The sequence below is a fragment of the Corvus hawaiiensis genome, chromosome 5 (assembly GCF_020740725.1).
Source record: "Corvus hawaiiensis isolate bCorHaw1 chromosome 5, bCorHaw1.pri.cur, whole genome shotgun sequence".
Classification (NCBI taxonomy): domain Eukaryota; kingdom Metazoa; phylum Chordata; class Aves; order Passeriformes; family Corvidae; genus Corvus; species Corvus hawaiiensis.
The window spans coordinates 40,853,127-40,878,650 of NC_063217.1; the positions used below are offsets into that span (position 1 = coordinate 40,853,127).

The window sequence follows — 25,524 nt, forward strand, 5'->3', positions numbered from 1 at the left end:
TCTCTCTGGGGAACGTCCACGGAGAAGGCACTCTTTAATCTCCTGGAGACTCTTTTTCATTTCATCTTCCATTTTCTGCATATGTGCTTCCACAGCTGCGATTCTTGCATGTGTTGGGCCATGCACAGAGTCTGCATATGCTCTGAGCTTCACTGCCATATCCCGCACGGTCTCATTCGCACCGTAGTCTGGTTTCATTATTGCTAAAGCAGAAGCGTATTCTGGTGGCCCAAGCTGTATGAGTTTTCGCCACATGTATGGAATAACTCTGGCCCGGTCTGGACTCCTCAATCCTGGGTCATGTGTGAAGACAACCTCTACCACCCCTAGTTCTCTCAGGCGTTGGATCCCTTGTTCTATGGTCTTCCACGGCGTTTGCTGCATGTAGAGATCATCTCCACACATATATCTTTCCATCACGCCTGTCAAAACTCGTCTCCAGAGACTGGTAGAGTTAGCCTCCCTTTTCATCTCTTGGTCGATCACTGGATCTTGTGACAGGGATCCCAAATGCCTCGCTTCAGCACCGTCCAGCATCACATCATCACCTGCCGCATCCCAAATACGGACCATCCAACTTATTATGGATTCATCGGACCGTCGGGTGTAATCCTTTCTTAGGCTGTGAAGGTCCTTTATGGACATGGACTCAGTAATGGTTTCTGTGCCTGAGTCCGTTGGTGGTTTTGAGGTTCCTTCCCCTGCATCTTTTGAGGTTCCTTCCCCTGCATCATCATCATCTTTCACTGGGCGATCAGTTTTGGTTGTGTGCTTTTTCCTCGTGACAGGAGCCACTGTCAGTGGCTTAGACTCTCCATCTGTTTTGGGCTGGCTGTCTGGTTTATCTGCAGCCTGAGTGACTGGGGTGTCTGCAGGCTTTGCTGATTGATCTTCTTGCCTCTCTACCTTTACTTGCTGCTGCAGTGTGCGATAGGCATATGCCAAAGCCCAACATATTGCAAGGAGCTTGTTCTCATTAGAATTGTCATTGTATCTCTCTTTCAGATATTTTCCCACCTCAGCTGGTTTCTGAATTTGTTCAGATGGGAAATCCCAAACTATCGGGTCAGAGAATTTCTTTAGGGTTTGGCCGATGTCCTCCCATTCCCCACACCACTCAGGATTTTCCACCTCTGGGTCAGGTGTCTCAGCAGTCACCCTGGAAATCTGAGCTCTTATTCTAGACAAGCTGTGAATCATATAGAGGAAGATTACCAGATTAAATACCAGGAGGGTGGTCTCTTTAACATCCAGGGGATACTGAACATTCTCAAAAGATAACCTGTCAAATTTAAAGGCAAGGGAAACCCCATCTCCTCCTCCTCTAACAATCTGGGTGCAATTACTAATAAATTCCCAAAACAGGCTACTGAAGCTAGGACTGGGGTTAGGACGGAGAAACCACTTATCATACACACCTCGAACAGCTGCCTGTACCTCTATCAACTTCTTATAAATCATTATCACTGAGCACAGCAAAATAGAAATCCTGATTCGTCTCCCTTCTCTGTAAAATTTACATACCAGGGACAAGATTGGAGCAAGTTGTGGATAGGCAAACAACCCTAGGGACCAAAAAAGCACTAGTACCTCAATGAAGCCTAAGGACCAGAAAGACATGAGTACATCGAGCCAGAGAGACATTATGAACTCAACCAGCATGGTGACTACTTTACTCCAACACAGAATAAGTAAATTCAACCCAAAATGTAATTAGCACAAGTTTTTTCACTTTCCTTCGAGCCACACAGTTGGGTGCCACTAAATTTGTTCCGGTTTGGCCAAATTTAGAAATATATATATATTCTGAGAGAAGGCACAACCACCCCTCCCCCCACCAGGTTCGGGAAAAAAAAAATAAATTTTCCTCGAAGGAAAGTGAAGAAGATAAAACTATTTATTTAACAAGCACACGGGAAAGGAAAATAATGTTAAATGGTAAAATCTTTCGCTGTAGAGGAAAAACCTGGGAAAGTGTTCGAGTCCTCCCTTTGGTCTCCTCGGAGCTGGGGCTTGGCCCAGGGCCAGGCCCTCTGTGCCCGGTGGAAAGTCCTCCCGATGTGCTCTGATGTTACAGCAATCAGGCAGTCCAGTAGAAAAGGGAGAAAATCCGAAATTCCAGAGAAGGAAAAGTTCAGCTCTCAGCCTCTCTCCAGAGAACAAGGAACTGGAAAAAAACTGGCCAAAAACTGACTGGAAAAGCTGCCAGCCGGGTGCTTCCTCGCTCCCCCCTGCCCCAGCTGGAAAAAAACCCCTGCTATCTTTATGTGACCTTGAACAAGTTTCAAACTGCTTTGAGAAAGTTTTGCTCAGTTTTTCTTCCCCCTCTCAGGCTCCGTTCAGAGGCATAGAAAGGCCAATAATTAATTTTTGGGCATAGGCAGCGATATGGGATACACATCATAAGGTCACCCCAAGACAGATGCCTACACCGGGATTGCCAGGGTTGAGGTATTCTGAATAAAAATCATAAGAATAAATTTCCCATTTTTCAGATAAGTGGGGTTATTGTATTTTCTAGTTAGCTTTTTTCCTAATGAAGGAGTTTTGGAAGGACACTTATTTTGATGTGGAACAAATTATAAATCAAATCAGCTGAACTTAAGAAAATAGTTCTGTACTTCCCAAGTAACTCCTCACTGAAAACCACCCAGTGCCCGAGCTGCCCCTGTGCACCCCACCTGCCTGCCAGTGCACCTTGACTCAGATGTTTCCAGCGCTCTTCTTTTTCCCTTCAGCCCATACCTGAAATGCCAGGAGTCCACTCCCTCCATGTTTCCTTTGCTGTTACTGGGGAGAGATGGGCTGATGAAACCTGTTCTCTGGCTAGTGGCAACCAGCCCAGCCAGTGGCTGCAATCTCAGGGCTCATGCAGTGACTGCCCAGGAGGCCCTGATATCAAGGGCCCAAATTTTGGTCTCTTGTAGTTGAAGCACTGAGGGTACTGAATTCAGCAACTGAACTTTATTAAATATGTGGGAAACCAGAGATGGTGGGACCTCTAGATCTGATGAAATTTGAATGTGACTGGTCAGTGGATTTAACAGGTTTGCGGATTTCTATGAAAAACATTTCTGGGATGTTTCTAAGCAAAATATCTGGGATCAAGTTAAGATGCCAGTAAAGATGATTGGAGAACTGGAGCATCTCTCTTATGAGGAAAGGCTGAGGGAGCTGGGCCTGGTCAGACTCAAAGGGACAGCTGAGAGAGGAACTCATCAATGACTACCAGTATCTGAAGGGAGGATGCCAAGAGGATGGAGCCAGGCAATATGAGCAATAGGACAAGAGGCAATGGGGCAGAAATATGATGTGCAGGAAGTTCCAATTGAAGAAGAACTTCACTCTGCGGGTGACCGAGCACTGGAACAGATTGTCTGGAGAAGTGGTGGAGTCTCCCTCACTGGAGATATTCAAGGACTGTCTGGACCCAATCCTGTGCCATGGGCTCTGGGATGACTCTGCTTGAGCAGGGAGGCTGGACCAGACCCACTGTGGTCCCTTCCAAGCTTGCCCATTCTGTGATTCTGTGATCCTGTCTCCTGTTTTTCTAACAATAAATGTGAAATGGTCACAGCTGAAGAAGTGATGAAAGAGCAGGCATGGTTCTTCACACACATGTGCACTAACATTCAGTCTATGTGGGAAGCTTGCTGTGTTGGGAGGAGGAAAGAGGAAATAATGTTTTCCAATGTGTAGGCTTGTAGTGTCTGGAAAGCAACAGTTTGTTGTAATGGGTGATTCAATGGACCTTCACTGAAGCAGTAGCCATGGCAACCCCTTTGCACTGGACTAGTAGCTCCAAAAACCATGAGAGCTGAATGAATTTATCCAGGATATTTGTATGCATTTGCTAAATTCATGAAGATTTCATTTCACGTTTCAAAATTAAGTTTCTAGTATTGGTATTTAAACGCATTCAATTGTAAAGATATAAGGACATTATGTATTTTTAATCTGATAAATCTAGCTCTAACACTTTTCCCAGCCATGTATATTCTGGTGTTTGTTATTAACTGAATTAACATTCAATCTGTCAAGCAACTGAAAAAGGAATCCAACTTGTAATTTTCTCAACCCACTTCTCTATGTATAACTCCTTGTGAAACTGTCTCAGGATGTCACTTACTGGCAGTCACCATTCAGTATTGTCCACAACTTCTGTAATGTGAACCTTCTGTAATGTGAAGCCCTTACTCGTCCTTATGATCCCCTGCCATATGAAAATTACATTAGTGTTGATGCATGCAACCAACCTGTAGAAAATCTACCTTATTACTGATTACTAGAGCTGCCATTAAAAAAGGAGCCCTGAAGTGAATGAACAGAAAGTAGTTCTATTTTTCCTGGTGTTGTACATGTAGTACGAACAAGGGACCAGAAATATTCTGAACGTATTAGTTCTGATAATCCATTTCTTTTATGTTATGTTTCTAGTGTTTTCTGTTTTGTGCAGGAGGTAACCAGCAGAAACACTTCTGTATTTTATTTAATACAATTACCATTGAAAGAAAAAAATTTGAGTCTATTGAAAACATCCCCACTTCACTCCAAAAACAATCCTTGAGGTAAGATTGTATTTTTATGAGACATTTTTCATGTTTTACTCTCTTGAGGTCAAAGAATCTTCAGCACACAATTGTCTTTATCATCCAAAAGTAATTTACATTTAACAGGAATATTTAATTACTTCATTGCTTAAAAAATAAAACCCCAAATCAAATACAGTGATTTATGCCTAATCTGACTGAAAGTTTTGCTTTTAGTTATTCCCTATAATGAGCTAGAGATCAACCACTGTTTGAAATTCTTAGTTTCAGTTTTATTTTTTATTTTCCTAATACTCTTTAATGGTTTCTACTGTAATCAAGAAATGGAAAACAATTATATTTAATGGTGGAAACCCCTTTATTTACAGGTAAAAAAATGGAACTTTCAGAATTCTTCATCTTGCATCTGAAGTAAATATACAACAAATTTTTTAGCTTCAGATCTTTTTTCTATACCTAGGCAATATCTCATCTATGTTTTTATTTTACTTCCATATAAATTTAAAGGTTTTGCCTTCAGAAACGTGCATTCCCCACTCATGCATTCAAGTGGTAGCTGCATGGAGTGGCTGAGTTGGAAATTTAAGATCTCAGTTGTCAGCAGAAATAAAAGGTCACCTTTCATTTTGTGGAGCAGGATTTTGAGGGCTAAAGATGTCTGTGGTGGATATTAGGCTGTGTTTCCTTGTTTGTTAGAGCTTATGTAATGTGAAATCACTTGCTTTGACTGTTCCTTACATGTTCTGCGTGACAGTGATGTTGATCGTAAAACCTTCCAGAAAATATAGGAGAGGAAAATGGGCAGGGAGGCATGCAGAAAGCTACTGCTGATTGTGCTCCTTCACCAGTCAACATCTGTTAAAAATAATCCAGCCCCAAAACAACCAAACTTGAAACTGGATTCTAAGTTTTAAACAAACTAATCTGTTTGTGTGTGCTCATGGGCATACCAAGTAGGGATTCTTCAGGGCTCTCCTTGAATCTGAAAAACATAATGAATTGGCATGTAACAGAAGTTGACAACTAATTTTTTAGCTGATATTTGTCTTCTAATAGCATAGAAGACTCCCACATAGGATTTACTGTAGATAATACAATGCAATTACTATCCAAGTATTTTATGGACAAAGTACCGTCTTGTGGGGATAGCTCCATACCACCTGAATTAGAAATTCAGCATAGAAAGCTTTGTGCTATTAAAAAAGCACATGTATGTAGGGTCCATGGCTTTGCATATGATAAAAGTCAGATCCATCCTCCACCTGGATATCAGTGTCTGACAGAAGAAATGTCCTACAGGACCAGAAACATGGCATGTTTGATCATTTGCTTCAAATTTGGGACCATAACAGCTCCCGTGACCACAGTAGCAACAATTATAATGCCTTTATTCTGAATTTTTGTTGCAGGAAGCTGCAATATACTTTAGTGTGTATTGTGGTAATGCAAGTCACATTTTCTTAGCATCAAAATTATTTACTGATTCCTTTTTGACCTAGCCTGGTTTTGGTTTTTATTGCATGTGAATGAAACGTTTTGATTTGATATAAAGCATGGGAGGTAATACATTGGAGAGGCTATGCTGAATAAACTATTTTACACAGAGTTAAACCACAGCAGGTTTAAAGCTTTTGTCACTTTGGGTTTGATAAAAAATAATTATGTATGTCTTCCTTGATTTTTCTGACTCAATGAAGAACTTAGATCTTGAATTTGCTAGCTGGACCCTTTAGTCAGACTGTGTCAAGGGTTTTATTTACCACTGTGATTGAAAACCCTTTCTTTTCTGCCTTAGGGCTTCTATGCATAATTTTGACAACTTGCTCATCATCAAACAAATTGTGTCAATCTTTAAAACTGGTGCTTTCCTTATTTACTTGCAAGGTTTGAATATCCAGCTTCAAGAAGAAAGAAGAAGCCACATGTAAGAAAAATGTCAAGGTAATTTAAAACCAAAGGGAGGAGGTTTATATTTTTCAGGTCTTTACAAGATTTGCTATTCACTCCTGTTTTACCTTTCAGTTACAGCTCTTTGTGTTCCCTGTGGGCTATGCTGGTGCAATATTCTCTGCACTCTACCTCGTGTTTCACTTGTTCCACCAAAGCAAGAGGAAATCATTATTGTATTTCATACGCATGTAATCTCAAATCCATCAGATAAGCTTCTTATTTAGCGGGTTTTCTCACTGGTCTCCTTGCTCAGGACTCCTTGACTGCCTCATTACAAAGTTTCCTGTGAAGCTAAGAGTAATATTTTTGATCCTAAAAAATCTCACTTGATCTGGAATCCCATGCACAGTGGTACTGCCAGTTGTGTAATTAATGAGTAACTGGCTGGGTATTCTGTGGTCATAACTGAGGAAAATAAGTGTATAATGGTTCTTAAGTTGAGATCTATGAGAAAGCACTGATTTATGCACTGAGCTTTCATTGATTTTATTGGAGCATTTCCTTTTGAAGTAAGGATGTGTTCCTGAATCAGGGTCGCCCCTGTTCCAAAATAGTTTGAAATCCAGCAGCCCTCAGGGTTGATGATATGTTGATTTTTCTGTAAGAAAGATTCCTTGGCTACCACAAGTATTCTCAGTCACAAATTAACCATGGCTTGTGTGAGCTAATTTGCTGTATATTTCAGAGCACAAGCATTACACAGTAAATGACTATGTCTGCCACAGACTAACTGCTTCTGATGCCCACACTTGTGGTGTAGATATGGTCCATACAAATCCTTGAGCTTCAAGCTGTGCTTCAAAATCAACTTAATGGGGAGGCATTTGTGGGAGGCCAAAATACAGAAGTGCTCTTTGAGGAAGCAGTTGGGTGTTTTTATTATTGCATCCTTTCAGTAGTGTTCCTGTCTTATGAAAGATCTGAAGTAACATTGCATGGTGATTCGATTTGGTTTTGTGGCTAAGAGCTGATTTCGACAGATGTCAGATCACTCTTGGAATTTTAAAAAGTTGTATCAAAACATAAATAAAACTGAAATCAGTGTAAGGGAGGACTGATAATTAAATGATAGTAACAACATTTCTTTATTTATTGTAGTAAAGCTAAAAAGTATATAATGAATTTTATATACCTGAACTAGTAACATCAAAGATCATTCTGTGTATGAATCACATGTGTGATGATACAGTCCTTGTCTTAAAAATGCATTAAGAAAAGGAAGTAAGTGCAGAAGGTAGCTGTAGAAGTAGTGCAACTCTTTTTCCCTTTGCTAGATAACAATGTATGGAAACCGAGGAGACTGACTCAAAGGCAAATAATTGTAGATAGTGATACTGATAATGAAACTTTTTAAAGTCTATATTTAAAATTGCCACTTTCCCTTAGGCATGTACCCATCAAATTCTAAGCCTATATTATAAACCATTAAAAACCTGTAATTTTCTTTCCTTTTTGCAGTTCTTCCCTAAAACGAAATTTTTATAAAGACCAAATATGTAACTAATATGTAATTCATAAAAACGAAAATTAATATTATGTTATATATATATTATAACTAATAAAAATTAAATATTTTTCTGTTGAAGGAGAAGGGATGGGAAAGAAAAAGAAGGCATCAGTGGTACCAGGTACAGTCATAGAAAAACTTATTTTAGATACCTTTAAGTAGTATTGAATTAGACCCCATATCTTGATGTCGATACCATGACACAAAATATCCTTGCGTCATCAGAGTGATATGAGAAAACTCTAGAATTTTCTGTAACCTGAGTCTGCTCATGCAGTTATGTTAAGATGTTTCCTTATTTCTCTGCATGTCTCTGTGTGTGTGCGCATGCTCATGAATGTTTCTGTTTTTCATACTGGTGTCAGCTCAAAGCAAATGTTAGGAGCTAATACCTACACTCCTGGAAAAGAAAGCTTTTAATTTTTTTTTCCCCTAGTTCAATTGGAAAAGTCAAATCAGTATTGGATGAAATTCTGAAACATTTTTAAGTTGTTTTATTTTATTTTGCTCTTTTCATAGTCATTATTTGGTAACCCCTTGCATTACCTAACTGCACGCACTGAATCCTCTTCTCATTGTAATTTATCACTGCTGATTTATTAGAAGGAATTCAAGGTTAGTCATTAGCAAACACTAGCCATATTTTCTTGCTGATACAGTACGTAGTTTTCAGCAGTGGGAGGAAAATTCCCCGACAGAATTGTCTGCTCTTTGAATGCCTCCCATAGAGAGGCAAGAGGGAGAGAGAGATTCTCTGAACAAAAGAATCAAATCTGCTTTGACAGCTGCCAGTGCAGCAGTGTAGACCACACCACTTCAAAGCTGTGATGCTCTCTCCCATCAGCATCACTATCGGTGCTGCTGGGCTTTCTCTGGTCACTCTGCAGGGAGAGGATAAGTACCTGAATTCTTAAGTATTTTCTATTATTCTCCCTTCCTCCTGGCTCAGGTGAAGACGTGGTGCAGAACTGTTATCTGCAGTCCCCCCTCACTGACACAGGCAGGTAGATTTGTAAGGCTGGTGTGTTAGCTGGTGATAAAGACTTTTTCTGGGCAAGCAAATAAATGGCAGGTCCAGGACATAAACTCTAATAATGAAAACATTTTTCACCAGTATAGTTGATATCAATAATAATCTATATTCAGCTACCTAATAGAAAATATTATTTTTACTGTGAAATAGTTGTAATTTCTATTCTTCCTTTTTCTGTCTTGCGTGAAGAGCAAAAATGTTTATTGGCAATTAATTCTTTGAGTAACTCTCCAGTCTTCATAGCTGTGTAAGTTAAGAAACTACAATGCAAGCTGCCAAAATTGTGCAGTGAGCCATGTCTACTGGCTCTCTTAAGTCCTTGTAGTGAAGTTATCAAGGCAGGAGTGAAAAACACCCTAATGTCTTCTGAACTGCAAACACTGCATTGGGCTCACATTACGTCACTGTCATGCTCTCCATCTATGCTTATGAAATATAAGAGAAACACAGAGCATTTGTCTCTTTCATCACCTAACTCAGCTCTCTCAACATTGCCAGTAGCATGAAAGCACGTTTTAAAAGAAAAAGGAAAAAAGAAAGAACTGTGACTAAATTCTAACTATCTGTGTGGCTGAATCTATTCCTGATATTTGTCAGACCTGGGTATTTTCCAGCATACTTTTTCAGTATTTTCAACTCCATTGTGAATAGACTGGCTATGCCAGAAAAAGGAGATCGATATAGAGGGGCAAAAATAAGGGAGGGAAAGGCTCTGATTCAGAGATTCTTATTATTAAGTATACATATGTAAAAGTAGGGCAAGTTTAACTGGCATATTACTCAGACCACAGAGAGTAAAAATGACACTCATTTCTTTAGTGGAAATAGCTAAAGAAATCCAAGGTGATCTGAATTACCTTCTGTAAGATATGCTAGTAAGTAGATTAAACATTTTAAAAACCACACATCTCTGCATGCAGTATAAATACAGAATCCTAGAACGTTTTGGGTTGGAAGGGATCTTTAAAGGCCATCTCTAGTCCAATGTCCCTTCAATTAGTAGGAACACTTTCAACAAGAACAGGTTGCCCAGGCTCTATCCAGACTCACCTCAAAGTAAATATGAATAATGTGAACACCCTGAAATTGTCAGTTCCTGGTGTCGTTCACTGTAGGGAAAGGCTGCATAGCATGTCTCTTCTGCTTGGTGCTTGAGATTCTCGTGCTATGAGAGATTCAGGTTTGTAAGTCTCCATGTATTTGTTTGCACTGGATCCACCCTTGGGTGGAGCAGCATATCCTGGTTTTGTGTGTAGGCTTGAGTATTCCTGCACCGTGTTCCTCCCACTCTTTCAGTTCTAGTGTTAGTGGCAACACTTTCTGCCTCCGTACACACTAAATCAATATATGTCTCTACAACCAAGAGGCTGACAGGAAAATGTAACTACACTTGATAGAGCCTTCTGGTGTTCCACCGCTCAGAGGTGTTACTTGGAAAATGGATCGTAGTTACTTTTTTGCTTGATGCTAATAATGACTTGGAAAGAGATTGTCACATGCAAGGTATTATAAATAAAAATGTGTTTTCCAGTATTCAGTATTATCCATGTTTTCTAGATCATTAACATAGGAAAAACTATTTGTTAAAGAGAGTGATTCTCTGTAGAAAAAAAGAATATCTAAGGCAAAGCTTTTCCTTAGCTTGGTCTGTGGGGTACAGTGCTGTTTGTTTCTGTATAAAATGCTTATGTTTGTATTGTGCTGTAAATGTATTTTGAATTGGGTTTAATACATCACATTCAGTTCGGAGTTGTGCTGTGTGTAATAGCAAAGTGACCTGTCTGTGCAGGAATACTGCCTGCTTACACCTGGAACTCTCTTAGGGCTTACGAAATAGTTTGTGTTTCTGAATTTATTCTTTCCAGAGAGCTAGCATTTCTCTGCACTTTGCATGCCTAGAATGTGTAGAAAGGATATTTAACTGACGTGTAATGTAAATAATATGTATTGTTAGTAGATGTCAGGATAGTGTGATACAGAGTACAATGGAAGCTGAAAAGCTATAGCTTGGTGCTTCTCTTTTTTTTGCCTTGGGATTCAGGAGATGTAGGTAAGTTTGGGGGTTTTTTTGTTTGGGTTTTTGTTTTTCTGTTTGTTTTCTATTTCATGTATTATCTGTGTGCCTGAGCACTGCTTTTGAATCCAGGACTTGTTTTAATACCACCAAGATAAATGCAAGTGTTCATGTTACCTTGGCAGGGCTTTGTGCTTAAGCTTTTTATCTGTGAAACAGAGATGTTGAATAATGGCTCACCTTGTAGGTATTATAAGGACAAATGCTCTAGCCTTTGTGAGGTAGAGGTACATGGATAACTTCAGGTTTTGGTTGTAAAGTATTTTTTAATTTTATGTGTAATGAAAAGCTGGTTGTCTTAAACCGTGTTCTTTGGGGAAAAAGTAGTGGTTAAGAGCACAGAGATAATCTTCATTTACATCACCTTTGTATTCAAATCAAAAGGAATCTGCAGCTAGAAGTGGAACATGATTGGTCATCATGCTGTGATCAAAACAGACTTGGGACAAGGCATGCAAGATGAGCTGTCAGGGTGTATGACTAAACACAGGAACAGAGAGGGGGTAGGTCTGAATTGCCTCTGGTCAGCTGTAATCAGGAACAACTCACAGTCCTTTAGCAAACATAGTTATCTGTATTACCTCTTTCTTGCGACTACAAAGGTACAATGGGTTGTTTTAGCTTCAGCAAATACACCATGCAAAACTCCCTGCTGGAGAGTGCACTGAGTGTATTTTGAGTCCATTTCCAGCTGTATATTTTGATTACTATTGACTGAATCACAAACCTCACCTGGTTAGTGGCTGAGGCAGGTTTATCATGGAAAGTGGATTATGCCCCACAGTACAGACATAAGCAAACCCTCCCTTCACCCCATCACATGTGCAATTTCTATGAATATATCATTTTATCTTTCTAGACTTTTTAAATCTTGACATATGAAGATGGAACACCAACCTCATCTCTGAAAATTGTATGCCAAGAGAAACAGCAATACGCTCTACCTCCTGTTCCTAGCCCTAGTTTGCCACGATTATTTCAAAAGATCAAATTCATCCAGAAACCCAAGTATAGGTCTGCTTTTGTGAGAAAAAGAAAATATGATCCAGTTTTCTTTCAAAGCAAAGGACAGCATAAGACTCAAGTCACAATTGCATTTTCAAATTCTAGTTGTGGCTGTAGTACAATTAATCAGTAGCTGGAGATAAAAGTAATTGCATTTTTCTGATTTTCCTAATTTGTCAGAGCACTTTTGGCAGTTACTGTTAGCTGAGCAAGAACTGTGTTCTCAGAAATTATTCACTGGGGTATATTCCAGTTACAAAGATGCAGTTCTGGGTCATCTAAAGGGTGTGCTGAAATGAAGTGAGGGAAGCATACAAAAGTTGCTGCTGAAAAATAAACTTACTGAACCAGAATAATGTGGTGTTCAGAGGAAGGGTTTTTTTAAATGTCTAACTTTAAACATTACTTTCCCATGGATCAATGACTAACTGTTTTCATGATATAACACATCAGCTATTTTTTATTATCTCATAAAAAGAATTATTTCACAGAAATACTGAAATTAATTTTATGAGGCACCCTATTTTTTTAATTTTTAAACTTTACTGAACAATAAATTTACATAATATATAAATTATAAAATATATAATTATATATATTATATATTATAAAATATATAATTTTAATAGAATTTATAATAAATTATATTAAAATTATATAAACCCAATTTTATCAATCTACTGAACTGTGGAGATCACCTCTCTTATTTGTGTAAAAAATTCTATTAATTAAGATTTGGCCATAAATTTGATGATTTTTAATAGGTGTATATATCAAAATATGGAAAAGGATCCTCCAAAGAAAGAATCTAGGAACTTTCCTCTCTAAAGTCTTAATAATGCTGACAAAACAGGTTTTTGGTTCTTTTTGTTGTTGTTTTGTTGTTTTTTTTTTTTCCCTGGACCCTCATCTGAAATAGATTATTTCAGAGTTAGGATTATTTGTTAACTTTAAGAGCTGCATTTTAAAGAGTAAAAGATTCTAGAAGTCTTTCCTTTTAAGAATATGATGGCAGAAGGACTTAAATATTCCTGCAAAAGAAATTCTATACTTGTGTAAATAATTCTGACTGCTTGTTTACAAAAGGAGCAGACTCTTAGGAGAACCGTGATAAACTAGAAATTCTTTCACTTTGCAGTCTATTTTGGTGGCTGTAACTTGTTGCTAACTGCCTTCGTGTGGCAACATCCTCACTTTGTGGTGCAGGAAGGAAATAATTTGCTACAATTGAAAGGTCCCTTAAAACACTCTACAAACTTCCAGCCTCACAAGGAACTCTGTGCATTAAACAGTTACATCAGATTTTAATCTTTGTCCCTTGCCCGTGACTTCTGAAGAAGTTGTAATAATTCATGGCCAGTTTGCCATGCCATTCTGTGGAGTGCAGAACATCTGATAATTCTCTGTCTGCATCCTGCTTGGATATATTCTGAATAGATGTTGCAATAAGATTAGTAGCATTGTTATTGCAATCCACACGTGGTGATTGCTGTACTTCCTTCTTCCGTAGAACTGTCCACAATTTTCACAAGTTCTTTGGAAGTGTGTGAATATAGTGTAATATTCATGAAGTAAGGCAATTTTAGTTACTACATCTGTAGTACGAAAGAGAAGTTCTTTATTTGGAGTGTTGAAAAACTGGTGCTTGTGTTGGGCAAGAAGATGTTTTCTTCAAAGAAGTTTGATTTGAATCTTGATATCCTAAAGCAAGTGTCTGGGACCTTGAAGTGATTCACAAAGTCTCACTCAACCTCTTGTTGAGGAAACAAATACCAATTCCAAAGCAGTGCCTAAAAACTTGTAAGGAAAATGCGGAGTGGGGTATTGCACAGATTGAAAAGCACTGAATGCAAGCACAGAGTCTGGAGGACTCTAAATTTGAGTACTCATGTGACCCCTTTTATTCAAAAATATGCAGTTCCTGTTGCAGTGTGTGGATCAGCATACCTTGCTGATCTGTGTTATCTTGCCTTAAACCACACCAAAAGAAACAGATTCTAAAACTAGAATGTTTTGAGGTAATGCTCTAATGTGTAGACAAAAAACAGTTTTGCAGGCTGAAGCTACTAGGTCTTACTTGTGATATGATACTTGAAAAAAAAAAGATGCTTGTTATAGTATCCTTCCTTGTTTCAGATCCTAAAGGTTTCTAGACATGATATTACATCTATCAAAAGTTTGTGTTTTCACATGTGTAAGCCCTTTATGCATTTGTTGCATTAAAAAGGCATAGACAATAGAAAGGTATCTGAAGATACTTCATGTTAGGTTGATTTACAGGTTCTAACAAAATTGCTGTAGGTTTCTCTTTGACAGAACTTTTGTTAATTCTTTGTGCTGTTTTGTATTTGCCCCATGTGGCTATCACATTCAGGTTTACTCAAAGCAATTTTTTCTTCTCTTCATTTACACTGAGTGAGTTTCCAGGTTTTGTAACTTGACTTTTATGAAAGCAATAACATCTGGCCATATTTATTACCACTGTTGGCACAGTCTAGGATTTCTGGAAGCAAAAGTTTGCACATGCATTTCTGTCTAACTTATATTTTTACATAGATTCCCTTTCAGTTTGGAGGGGGGAATATTCTTGTAAAGTCTAAGGGGATCCCTGGCTCTGCTATAATCTTTGCCTTTAAATTCTTTGAAGAAATGTTACTGAAAAAAACGCAATTAGTCTCTATGGATGAAATATAAGTGATAGTTTACAACAGAGATCTAGGATATATGATAATTATGCAATATATTTTAGCCAGTAATAATAAGGCTATATAACTCAATAAGTATTGTAACAGGAATAGTAAGGTCAAGGCATTTCTTTATGGCCCAAAGCAGGGCAAAAATCAAACAAATATTTACATTCTCATGTTCTCTGTCTACAAGACAAATGTTCTTATTTTTCATAAATAAGAACAAAAATGTACTTTTTTGGCAAATATCTGGTGTCCTAAATGTAATTTTGAAAATAGCTGTTAGATTACCATATAACAGTAAAAGTCAAGTTTATTTAAACTAGCAAAGCAAGTCATCACAGTAAGAAAGAATGTTTGTAGAGAATATTAAAAAAGAGACAATTTTCAAAGCAACCTTTATGAAAAGTTTATAAGTTTTATAACATACTAAACTTCTATAACATACTAAAACACACCTGGATTCCCTGGATCCTGTAGAACTGATCAGAGGGATCCTAAAAAGGAATAAATTTTTTTTCTCTCTGGTGTAATGGATGAGATAGAAACAAAGGAGGGGAAAGAAGCTTACAAGCCAGGAAGCATTCCTTCTTGACAGGAGTCAGGCTGTCTGGGAGCCAACATTCAGGCTTCTGTCTTAAATGCCCTGGTGTCTTGGGGATGCAAAACATGGCATTTCCTCTCTTTCTGTTCTTGCAGATAAGACGCTCTTCTGTGAGGAATTCCATCTCCTGTGTATGTCCTGCTTGGGAGATGTGATCTGAATGTCTGTACAAAAAATAAGTACAGTAGATATCCACATGCACTGAATGCACAAGATGAACTGGAATAATTTTTTAAACTAATCTAAGACAATTTCTGGACATTATTGTATCTGGTCTGCTAACAAAGGATTTTAGAGTTTAATGCAATGGTTTTTATTCTGTTTGAGTTTGTTGTTTGTCACACTGTGGGGCTTACAACACCCCTGACATATACACAACAATCAGTTAACTAAATATTTTTATTATACTGATGTATTTTTTCTCTCAGTTTCTCAAAATTCATACAGATTACAGATCAGGAAGTGTATTCCCTTGGTGTGTAGATTTATGGTGAGGAAAACACATAAATGATACATTACATGGCTATTGTTTCCTTTTTTCTTTTTTTGAAAACACCTCTTATATTTAATGTCTTTTACTTCTCATCACTCTATTAGGTTAATGTTTTTTAGTACAACCACAGTTACAGTGTTGGCATCTACACTCTTAAGTTCCATGTAGCATGGATGAACAATTTTCAGCTACTGCTTAGGTAATTTTTTTTCTTTTTACTTGCCAAATGGTCCTACTTTCATTTTAGTTAGTTTTTTGGTAGACAGATTTGATCAGCTATGAACCTACCATCATTACTTGTGTCGGTAATGAAAGGCTTGCCAGGGCTTTAATACCACTGATTCCTGTATTTTAGAGTTTACTGGATGGCAGCTGTCCTAAAGGATGTTCCAGAATCTTGCAAGGGAATTATTTTAATTTACCGTCTTGGCTTAGTGCAGATGATGCTTACTATGTGGGAACTGGCAGATGTGTGTGAGAAGGCATAACTTGGCTTGCCAAACAGTTTAGAGCTCTTTATTGGGTAGAGATACAGTATGTCTCTGTTTGCCACCCAGCCTAGAAACCAGATAATGCCCTTAGGAGCAGTCTGTGTGTGACACAAGAGGGTTTCCTTCAGATAAACCTGTTGTTCACTTCAAAAACAATAGTGAATTTTAAGTGTCAGTTTTTATTCCTGTCTTAAATGGAATTACCAGAGGCTTTGCAGTAGGATGGACTTATTATGAATGTTTTTGTTGTTAATTTAGGATGGGGAGAACTTTCCAATTCAAAGAGGAGATAAACATGTCTTAGTGAGAACGACAAGAAAAAAAATCACTATTTCCAGAATCTGAATTTTTCAAGTTAGTTTCCAGATCCTTGGGTACTCTTGGGCTGTGAGTTTTCTCAGATTATGTTCAATTTAACCTAGAAGCCCCTTCTGGCAAAGTGCTTACAAGTAGCTAATATTTAAATGCACATCCTCCAGCATATATAGCAACTTTGCAAGCCAGTGAGTTCCATCCAGTGGTCCCTTCCTTGTGTGCAAATGCTTGGTAGTACTGCAAATTACATCGTTATTCAACTCTGTTTTGGCTGCAATGAGCCAATTTGTAACCATCTCATTAGGCAGCACTTTTGCCTCAACTTCCATGGTGGTTAATCCCACATATTGCATTGGGTGCTAAGATATTACTCTACATGGCTTGGGCAGAGGTGAGGGAAGGGTGTTACTAGCAGTGCTGCTATCAACTACCACATTCTAGTGCTTAGATCTGCACTATTATTTGGGCTAAATCCATCTGGAAATACGTTCAACTTTGGCAGAGGGAAGCCGAAGCATTCTCAACTCTGCTGCACATGCTTATTGTGGGAATTCAACCTTGACCAAATATTTGTCAAAAACAATCTGGGGAAAATTGAGGAACTCTAGGCAAACAATAGGTCGAAAATTCCTATGATTTTGGGAATGGGGAGGCTGTTTTATTCTTTTTACTAGAAGATGTAAAATTTACAACCAAATGCACATTTGGTTTTGCAGTTAGTAGCCATGCATGGTAGCACTGCAATTTAATACTGCATTCACCGAAGATTAAGCCTGAAGTTGATAACCAGAAATAAACACTTTTGGGTTATATGAAGACTCCTGTAAAACATTTTATTAATTCTTTAAGAGTGACCATAGGAGACAAGGTGTACCTTCCAACATCCTGTATTTCATACAGCTGAAGTAAAAAGCTTTTCCCTACTTCTAAGAAGAATACAAAATTCAAATTTCTGAAATGTTCCAAGAGAAGTGGATCACAGAAACAATAGTCATTTCATTTAAAATTGTTATGATATTACTTTAAAATTAGGTGATATTTATGTAGGAGTGACTTACTCTAAATCATAACATTACCCCAGCCTCATTACATTTGCTGCTGAATTCAGAGTGCAGGGATGGAGGGGAAGAGAGAGAGAGAAATCCTGCAGAACCTCAGCATAAAATTTGTAAGCAAATGTGTGTGTCCACGTGCTTACGTATGTATGTATGTATGTATCTATCTATCTATGTATCTCCACAGTTATTTTGAGATCAGATTATTTTCTAGCTGCTGCAAGAAAGTTTCATTTGGTTTCACATGTAGCATTTGGTTTTACATGTAGCATTTTAAAAATCTTCTACACTAATGGAAAGCAGTTATAAAAGTGCTTGAAAATCAAAGTGATCACTGAGCTCATTTTAAACAGCTCTACAGTCAAAATGGTTTGAAGATACCTCACTTGATTTAACAATTAAACTCAAGAGTTAACTTACATTCTAGCCCATCATGGGTTCATGAGGTATAAAATAAAGTACAAGGGACAAAAGTTTTCTTTTAGAGGTTTAACAGATATGTCAACTGCTGAAGGTGTGAAGTTATTGGAGGACAGAAATAATCTGTGCCCTTGGGTTAGAAAAGTCATAGTAGTACTCTTCTCTTCTTTGGTGTATATTAATAATCTGGCATTCAGTACCACTACTGTCTGTGTTCTGGCCTGCAAATTTTCTGTCAACATGCACAATGGGAGCCCATGGAAAAGTTCATAAACAGCTTCTCTTCCACCAGCTGCAATGCACATTGGGTTAGAGAATTTTTCTTCTCGTAAAGATGCATGGTGATGGCTATAAAAACCTGGCAATTTTATGTCAGTTAGACCACTGCATTTAACAGATGCAGCATCTGCCTTCATTTGCCTTGGGTAAGAGCTTTCAACATCTGAGTTTTCTAGGTATGTATGCTATGTATTGCTTTTTTGCTTTTGTTTATTGCTTTTTTGCTTTTGTTTGTGTTTCCAAAATTTTTCTGTGATCTGTACCATCAGATCACAGAAAACCAACTATCAGCATTGATCATAATTCTGGTGGGTTTTGTTGTGTTGTTTTTTTTTTTTTTAAACTCTGATAAAATGTCAATAGTGATGCATACGCTGAGTAAGCTGGCTATATGAGTATATGCACCTATGCACCTACTTTTCTCAAGAATGTTTTGCAAGAAAAAGATTTTCTGTCATCTGTGGTTGCTCAGTAAAATTGTCAGAGGGTTGTGCAAAATTGGTTACAAATTACTCCAAAGTAAATGATATAAAGGTTGCAGAATCCAATCAGTAAATGTCAAAACCTAAGGACCACGTTTGAAATGAGATAAATAAAGTTAATTACTAACCTCATTAATTCAGGTGATTTTAGGAGGATTGTCTCCATGGCAATGCAGTTTGTGAATAATTATTATGATTAATAGATTTGATGAAAATACAATGTTTTGCCTACCTTTTATTGGCTACTGCAGTAGTGGCTGGCATCACTCTGTGGTTTTAAATTGATCTGTGGATTAACCGCCAAGCAATTAATAATTCTGTTAGGTATCTATCACTTTTATTAGATTCAAGACCATTAAAGGAAAACAAATGATCATCAGTTTCAAGGGAAAAGAAGGTAGTACAAAACTTTGGCCATGGCATCCACTGAGTTTTCAAAGCACAGGCAACACTATGACAGGGAGAACAGAGATGCACCTTGAGAAGTGGTGGGGTTGTGGTTGATATGAAATACAGCTGAATAACTGCCACATGGTCGATGAATCTGATGGGTTGGTTTAGGATTTTTCTAGTTACCTTGATATCCTCTTTATTCCTTCCATTACTGCCTGAAATCCTAGTTCTGGCTGTATCAAAAGCACAGGATGCTAACCTTGTATGCTTGTGCTTTGGGGATAAACCTGCTGTACTTCAGCAAGAAATCCAGTAACGATGGCCTCTCTGTGGAGACTGATGGAGTGTCTGTCTGTCATTCTGTGACCTTCTGCCTTCTCTTTGAATGACAGCCCTTTGTTCATCCTCTCTGCTAGATTCATTCCTAAGGGAAAACCCTGGCACACTCACACCCACACTATACGGAGCAAAAAAAAAGGAAAGATGGGGACAGAGCAGTAGCCTCAGAGTCTTGTCCCATCACATGATTATGTGATTATGCTAGAGGGAAAAAAAAAGTATTGAATGTGATTCCGTGGCCAAAACGGTCCTTCTCCTCCTTCATACCATCTGCATCATCTGAGAGCCAGGCTGTTTTGAGTTACAGAAATTTGAATTAACTATCTCAGATAGTACTTGTTTTGAGCCTTCTAAATTGTGACAAAATTTCTCACTTTAGCAGGCAAAAATGATAAAAAGAAGCACAAAAATCTGGCTTCCAAAATGTCAGAAAAAGGGAGCAAATACTCTGCTAGGATTTCAGCTGCTTGAAGTAGAAATAGTAAATTCATTGGAGTAGTCAATATTTTTTTGTAGAAATTTTTTCTCACAGCCCATGTATTTGACTCAACTTTGGCAAGTAAAAGTAAACAAGAGGATACCAAGTCATTTGTCCAGATGAGGATAATATTTATTTAATGTAGAATAATCTTTCGTGTGATCTACCAGCAGCAGGCACCTATATGTGTGCATTTTCTTCATTTTAAAAGAAGAGAAGAGGGCCACACATTTTAACACATTTAATGTGGTTTGGGGTTTTTGGTGGGTTTTTGTTTTGTTTCCTTTTGGTTTTTTGTTTGTTTTTGTATTGCCAGATGTTTAAACTGGCTGGCCTAATTGTGCAGTGTTCTTTTTGGGTGTCGGGGCTGTTTACAACCTTGGGGAATCTTCTCCCTCTCTCCCTCCACATCACATTGGCCATCCCCTCACAAACACAGGCTCAATGCCAGTCATTACATTTTTATGTATGTTTTATATTATATATATATATACATATATATATATGCACAAAAAAAGATGAAGCTATGGGTCTGTGAAATGGTACTGTGAAATTTCTTCTTGATTTTTTTTTTTTCTGAAAAAAGCGATAAAATTAAGTATTTTTAAAAGGTTTTATCTTGCCCAGTTCCAATCTCAGCAATTACCTTGTGGTGGAAAATATTTCGTGGTATTATCATAGGACAAGCATTCAGACAAGAACTTTGTGCAGGTATCCTCCTGTACTAGTGCAAGTTCATGAAGTCATGACTAGACTGATACTAGAACACACATTTAGTTTGGGGTCTTATGCTGCAGAGATTTGAATATAACAAGGAGATGTGTTTTGAACAAAACATGAGTGCCCATGACAGTAGCCAGCATTAAGAGTAGAGCATTAAGGAATATAAGTGATGTCTATAATGGCTGTGGTACTGATGACCGATGAGAATTTGAAATTAATGGTTGTTTTTCACATTACTGAATGTAAAAGGTGCTCTTAAAGCTCTGCACAGGAAATGGTAGTCCTTAAAATATCTCTGTTTAAGATGTATCCAGAAGCAGAGAAACTTTCTGTCCAAGAGGCAGTAACCATCAGGCCTAGACTGTATAGTCCAAGAAGAAAAAAAAAATCCTATGAAATTTTCCCTAGGAAACTCTGAGTTAGAAAATCTGTTATCTAAAGAGAAGGACTAAGGAAAAGATACTAGTTTGACATAGGGCCATCTATAATCCTCTATACAGTGGACTCCTATGAATTATTTACTATGTATGTAAATAAGGGAAATGGAGCATGTAGAATATTGTTTCTTTTAGTAAAGTAACATCTTGAAAAAACAAAGTTTCCTCTGTGACCCTTGAAGTACTTCCATGAAAAGGTAACTAGCAAACAGGTAGGTAGAGGCAAACTCCAAATGTCATAGGCCATAGTAAACACCAGAAGGATGCTAAAGACTAATCAGAAGTCTGATGTATTCTGAATTTTTTTATAATGTGGTAAATCATCCCTAGTCTCCCTGCTAGATGCAACAATATGCTACTTTCCTAATTAAGCAATTTAATATAAGAGATTAAATTTACTCACATCTGGTTCAGCTACTAAAAATGTAACTGGTAAATTCTGCAGATCTTTTGACAACTGGGAAAATATTCTGACTGTTAACAGGAGGATCTGATTAATTTCTCAGCAAAATATAAATACTTTTTGAATATGGGAAATACTGCAACCTCATTTTGCGTCTAGAAAACTTTAATCAATGGCTAAAAATTAGGTTAAGCAGTATAATTAAAAATGTGCTAATTACCAAATGGATGCCATGTAAAAATATGAAGTGACTTTTTCTGAAGGAGAAAGTGAACTGTAGTTTCAGCTGAACACCTACAGGGTACTCAATGAAAGCTACAGCTGGAGATCTTGATAACATTTCTGCTGATCTTTAATCCTTTTCTCCTGCCACTGTCTATGTTATGCTGTGATACAGATCAGCTAAAAATCAATGTTAAGGCTGAAAATTCATGTCTATGTGCACACATGATTTAGGCACCAAGTGGACTGCACTGTTTATGATGACAGTCATTGCACTGTGGAACTGAAGCACAGTGTGGATGACAGAGGCAAAGATGCTGTAACTCTTGACATATTTTCATACGGGTAGAAGCAGCCAAGGAAAAAACTTGAAAGACTATTTTAACATCCATATCTCCCATCCCACACTCCTTCAAAATGTTGGGTAGAGAGCTACAGTGTTGGAAAAGTAATCTCTGCAATAGCTGAGGTACAAACCTTTGCATATAGCAAAACCTTGCAGTCCAACATTCTGATCTGTAGAGAAATAAAACATTATTTGCATTGGTACAAATATTTGGCAGTGTACAAGACATCTGTAACACTAAAAAAAGATAAAAATTGATCAGATTGAGTTCTTAAGGACAAGATGGTATCATGATATCAGCATTTGACATAGTAGGCAAAATGAAGTGTCCACAGCTTTAGCAATCCAGACACTGTGTAATAGAAATCTCAGAAATAGAACAGTATTTATAATTGAGTTTATTATATTAATTAGATAAAAATCTATTATTACATCTCTATACTGATATTAATACATACTTAACAGTAATGTATTTATATTCATAATTAATTTTTATATCTAGCTGAGAATACATTAATTGCAATCTGTAATACAGGAAAACATCTGAAAATGAAACATGCAAAAAACCGCTTTTGTTGAATCTAGAAACAGTAAAGGGAAGTGGAATTTAATAATCTCATAATCATGCTATTTTCCATCTATTATGTTCTCCATAATGACTGTGATGAGCACTTCTAATATTCCAGTATCCAGAAGCCAGTCTGAGTAGACTGGATTTCTCCATCATCATTTTGTGGTTCATTAGATTTTTATATACTGTAGTAGCCAATAAGGAAGCATTGGTAACTCTTCCAGGAGCTAAATCAGTGCTTCATTAATTTTAAGGCTGTCTTTCAGCCTCATGCGTACTTGTAAAAAAAAAAAAAAAAAAAGAAAAGAAATCCTTTTTCTCTGTGGAGTAATGAAAGAAAAACCCTCTTACCTTTACAAGGTTGTATCTTTTTTTTCCCAATAGTATATTCTTTTCTGAGCTGAAATGTACAGAAAATTGTGTCTGGCTGGAATTCTACACATCCAGGTTATGGCCTTAAATATAATGTCCATTCAAGTAATTGAGCATTTGATATGAAACTATCAAAGACAAGTTTACATCCAGAAGTGTCAGTGGCATTATAAAAGTCACTGTTCTTGATGCACAGTTAATGGCGTTACAACTTACTGAGAAAACAGTCACAACTGAGAAAATCGTTGTCTGTGAGCACCATGCACACTTTCATTAGAAAGGAAATGAATGACTCTCCTTCAGCAAACTACCATGGGATGCATGATTCCCCGCCCTCCCCCCTTCCTCTTTCTCTACCTCTGGCCCGCTCTGCACCTCCTCTAAAGTTTCAATAACCTGCTATCAGGCCTTGTGCAAGAGCTTGGTGGTGAAGCATGCCTTGATTGTACTGGGAGTTCTTGCAAGGCTGAGGTGCCAGCAGTACTGACAGTACCAGGAGCTCCTGCTGCTTGGACAAGATGGGACATGGGAGCAGAAATGGTGAGAGTCACCCCCTGATAGCTTTGGAACTTTTCTGAACTGGAAGGGACCACAGTGGGTCACCTTGCCCAACCTCCCTGCTCAAGCAGGGTCATCCCAGAGCACACGGCACAGGAGTGCATCCACTTGGTTCTTGAATATCTCCAGTGAGGGAGACTCCACCACCTCTTCAGACAATCTGTTCCAGTGCTTGGTCACCCACGCAGTGAAGAAGTTCTTCCTAATGTTCAGCTGGAACTTCCCGCATCAGTTTCTGCCCCATTGCCTCTTGTCCTATTGCTCAGGACCAGCAAGCAGAGCCTGGCTCCACCCTCTGACACCCTCCCGTCAGATACCGACAGACACTGATGAAGTCCCCTCTCAGTTGTCTCTTTTCATGGCTGAACAGGCCCAGCTCCCTCAGCCTTTCCTCATAAGAGAGATGCTCCTGTCCCTTCATCATCTTCATTGCCCTCTCTGGAGCTGCTTCAGGAGCTCCATGTGTCTTTTTTACTGAGGAGCTCAGAACTGGACACAGCACTCCGGATGTGGTGTAATTATGGGTGAGTAGAGTGGGATCCCCTGACTGATCCGTCGCCTGAGAGTAGCTGGACGGGTCTTAGAATGAACTCTGTGTCAGAGTTTTTCAGACTCTGAATAGGCATTTTTTCCCCCAACTCCTCAGTATGTGACAAAGCCCACTACCATTTGTTAAAAATAATTTTGAACAGAAAATAACCATTCTGAGATCCCCTTTTGCTAGTTTTTTTCCAATTCTTTGGAACTAGAAAACCTGGGCTAACATTTCCCTTCATTCTAGGGAAAATTTTGGAAAAAATAGGTAACAAATGTAAAGGGTTTAGATATTGAGTTCTGCACTGAAATCCAAATATCAGAGTAAAAACTCTGAAGAACAGCAGTTGCATCCAGTGCACCCCTAGCGTTGTTTTGCCCTTAAAACTCACCTTAATTTTGCAAGCATAATTAAATGGTATTATCTCTCTGAAAAATATAATCTTTACATTTTTGCTGAGGTTTACTTAAATTGTCAGTGACAGTGCTGAAATATTTAAATAAGGGATTCAGGGTTTTGACACTTGCCTCGCAGTCTATTCTATCAAGTAAGAGAAAGATAATCATGATGGTTAGGCATGTTCAGGTAGTGCACTTTTCTGATAGCTAATCATGTCAGAAATATTTCACCATGACTTGAGTATAACCATCAACTATAATTTCCGTTCGGTTTAATGTATTTGGCTCTGAAATAGTGATGTAACAATTTCAGAAAGATGCTCTCTTTATTTAGTCAACTATGTGAATTAGTAAGAACCCTCATGGGTACCAAGAGGATGTGTATCACTCAGTGATGTAAATTCATCTTTGCATCCACAGAGTGAAGATAATTCTGGTGGCAGATTAGAATAACATTGTTGTGATATTTTCTCTCACAAAAGCATGAAATTTGTCCTCTTTACTTCACTGCAGTTCACCTCTTTGCCTGAGCTTCACTTGAAAAATTATGAAGAACAACACACAAACCCCCAAATTTTCACAGAAATAGTTATCATACAGTGTAGCAGCCTCCTGCTTCCTTTGATATGGGTTCTGTCTCTCACTCTCAACATACAGGCTTATAAACCTTATTCATTCATATATGTTTTGGCTGTTCTGTCAGGGAATTTTTTTCTCATTATGCTTATTTTAACCTCCTGAATTCATCTTACTAGACAGCAAAAGTGTACCTTATTCCAGGTGAGGTTTCACCTCACCTTTTAA

The 25,524-nt window shown here is 37.9% G+C and overlaps 1 long non-coding RNA gene across 1 annotated transcript in view; it reads left to right on the forward strand.

The window, feature by feature from the left end:
• Positions 1-4,459: 4,459 nt before the first annotated feature.
• LOC125326360 overlaps positions 4,460-25,524 on the forward strand; it is a 28,846-nt gene continuing 7,781 nt past the window's right edge. Inside the window, exons 1-2 of the long non-coding RNA XR_007203782.1 lie at positions 4,460-4,568; positions 6,435-6,491. This is a non-coding gene — a long non-coding RNA (uncharacterized LOC125326360). The remainder of the gene's footprint in view (positions 4,569-6,434; positions 6,492-25,524) is intronic.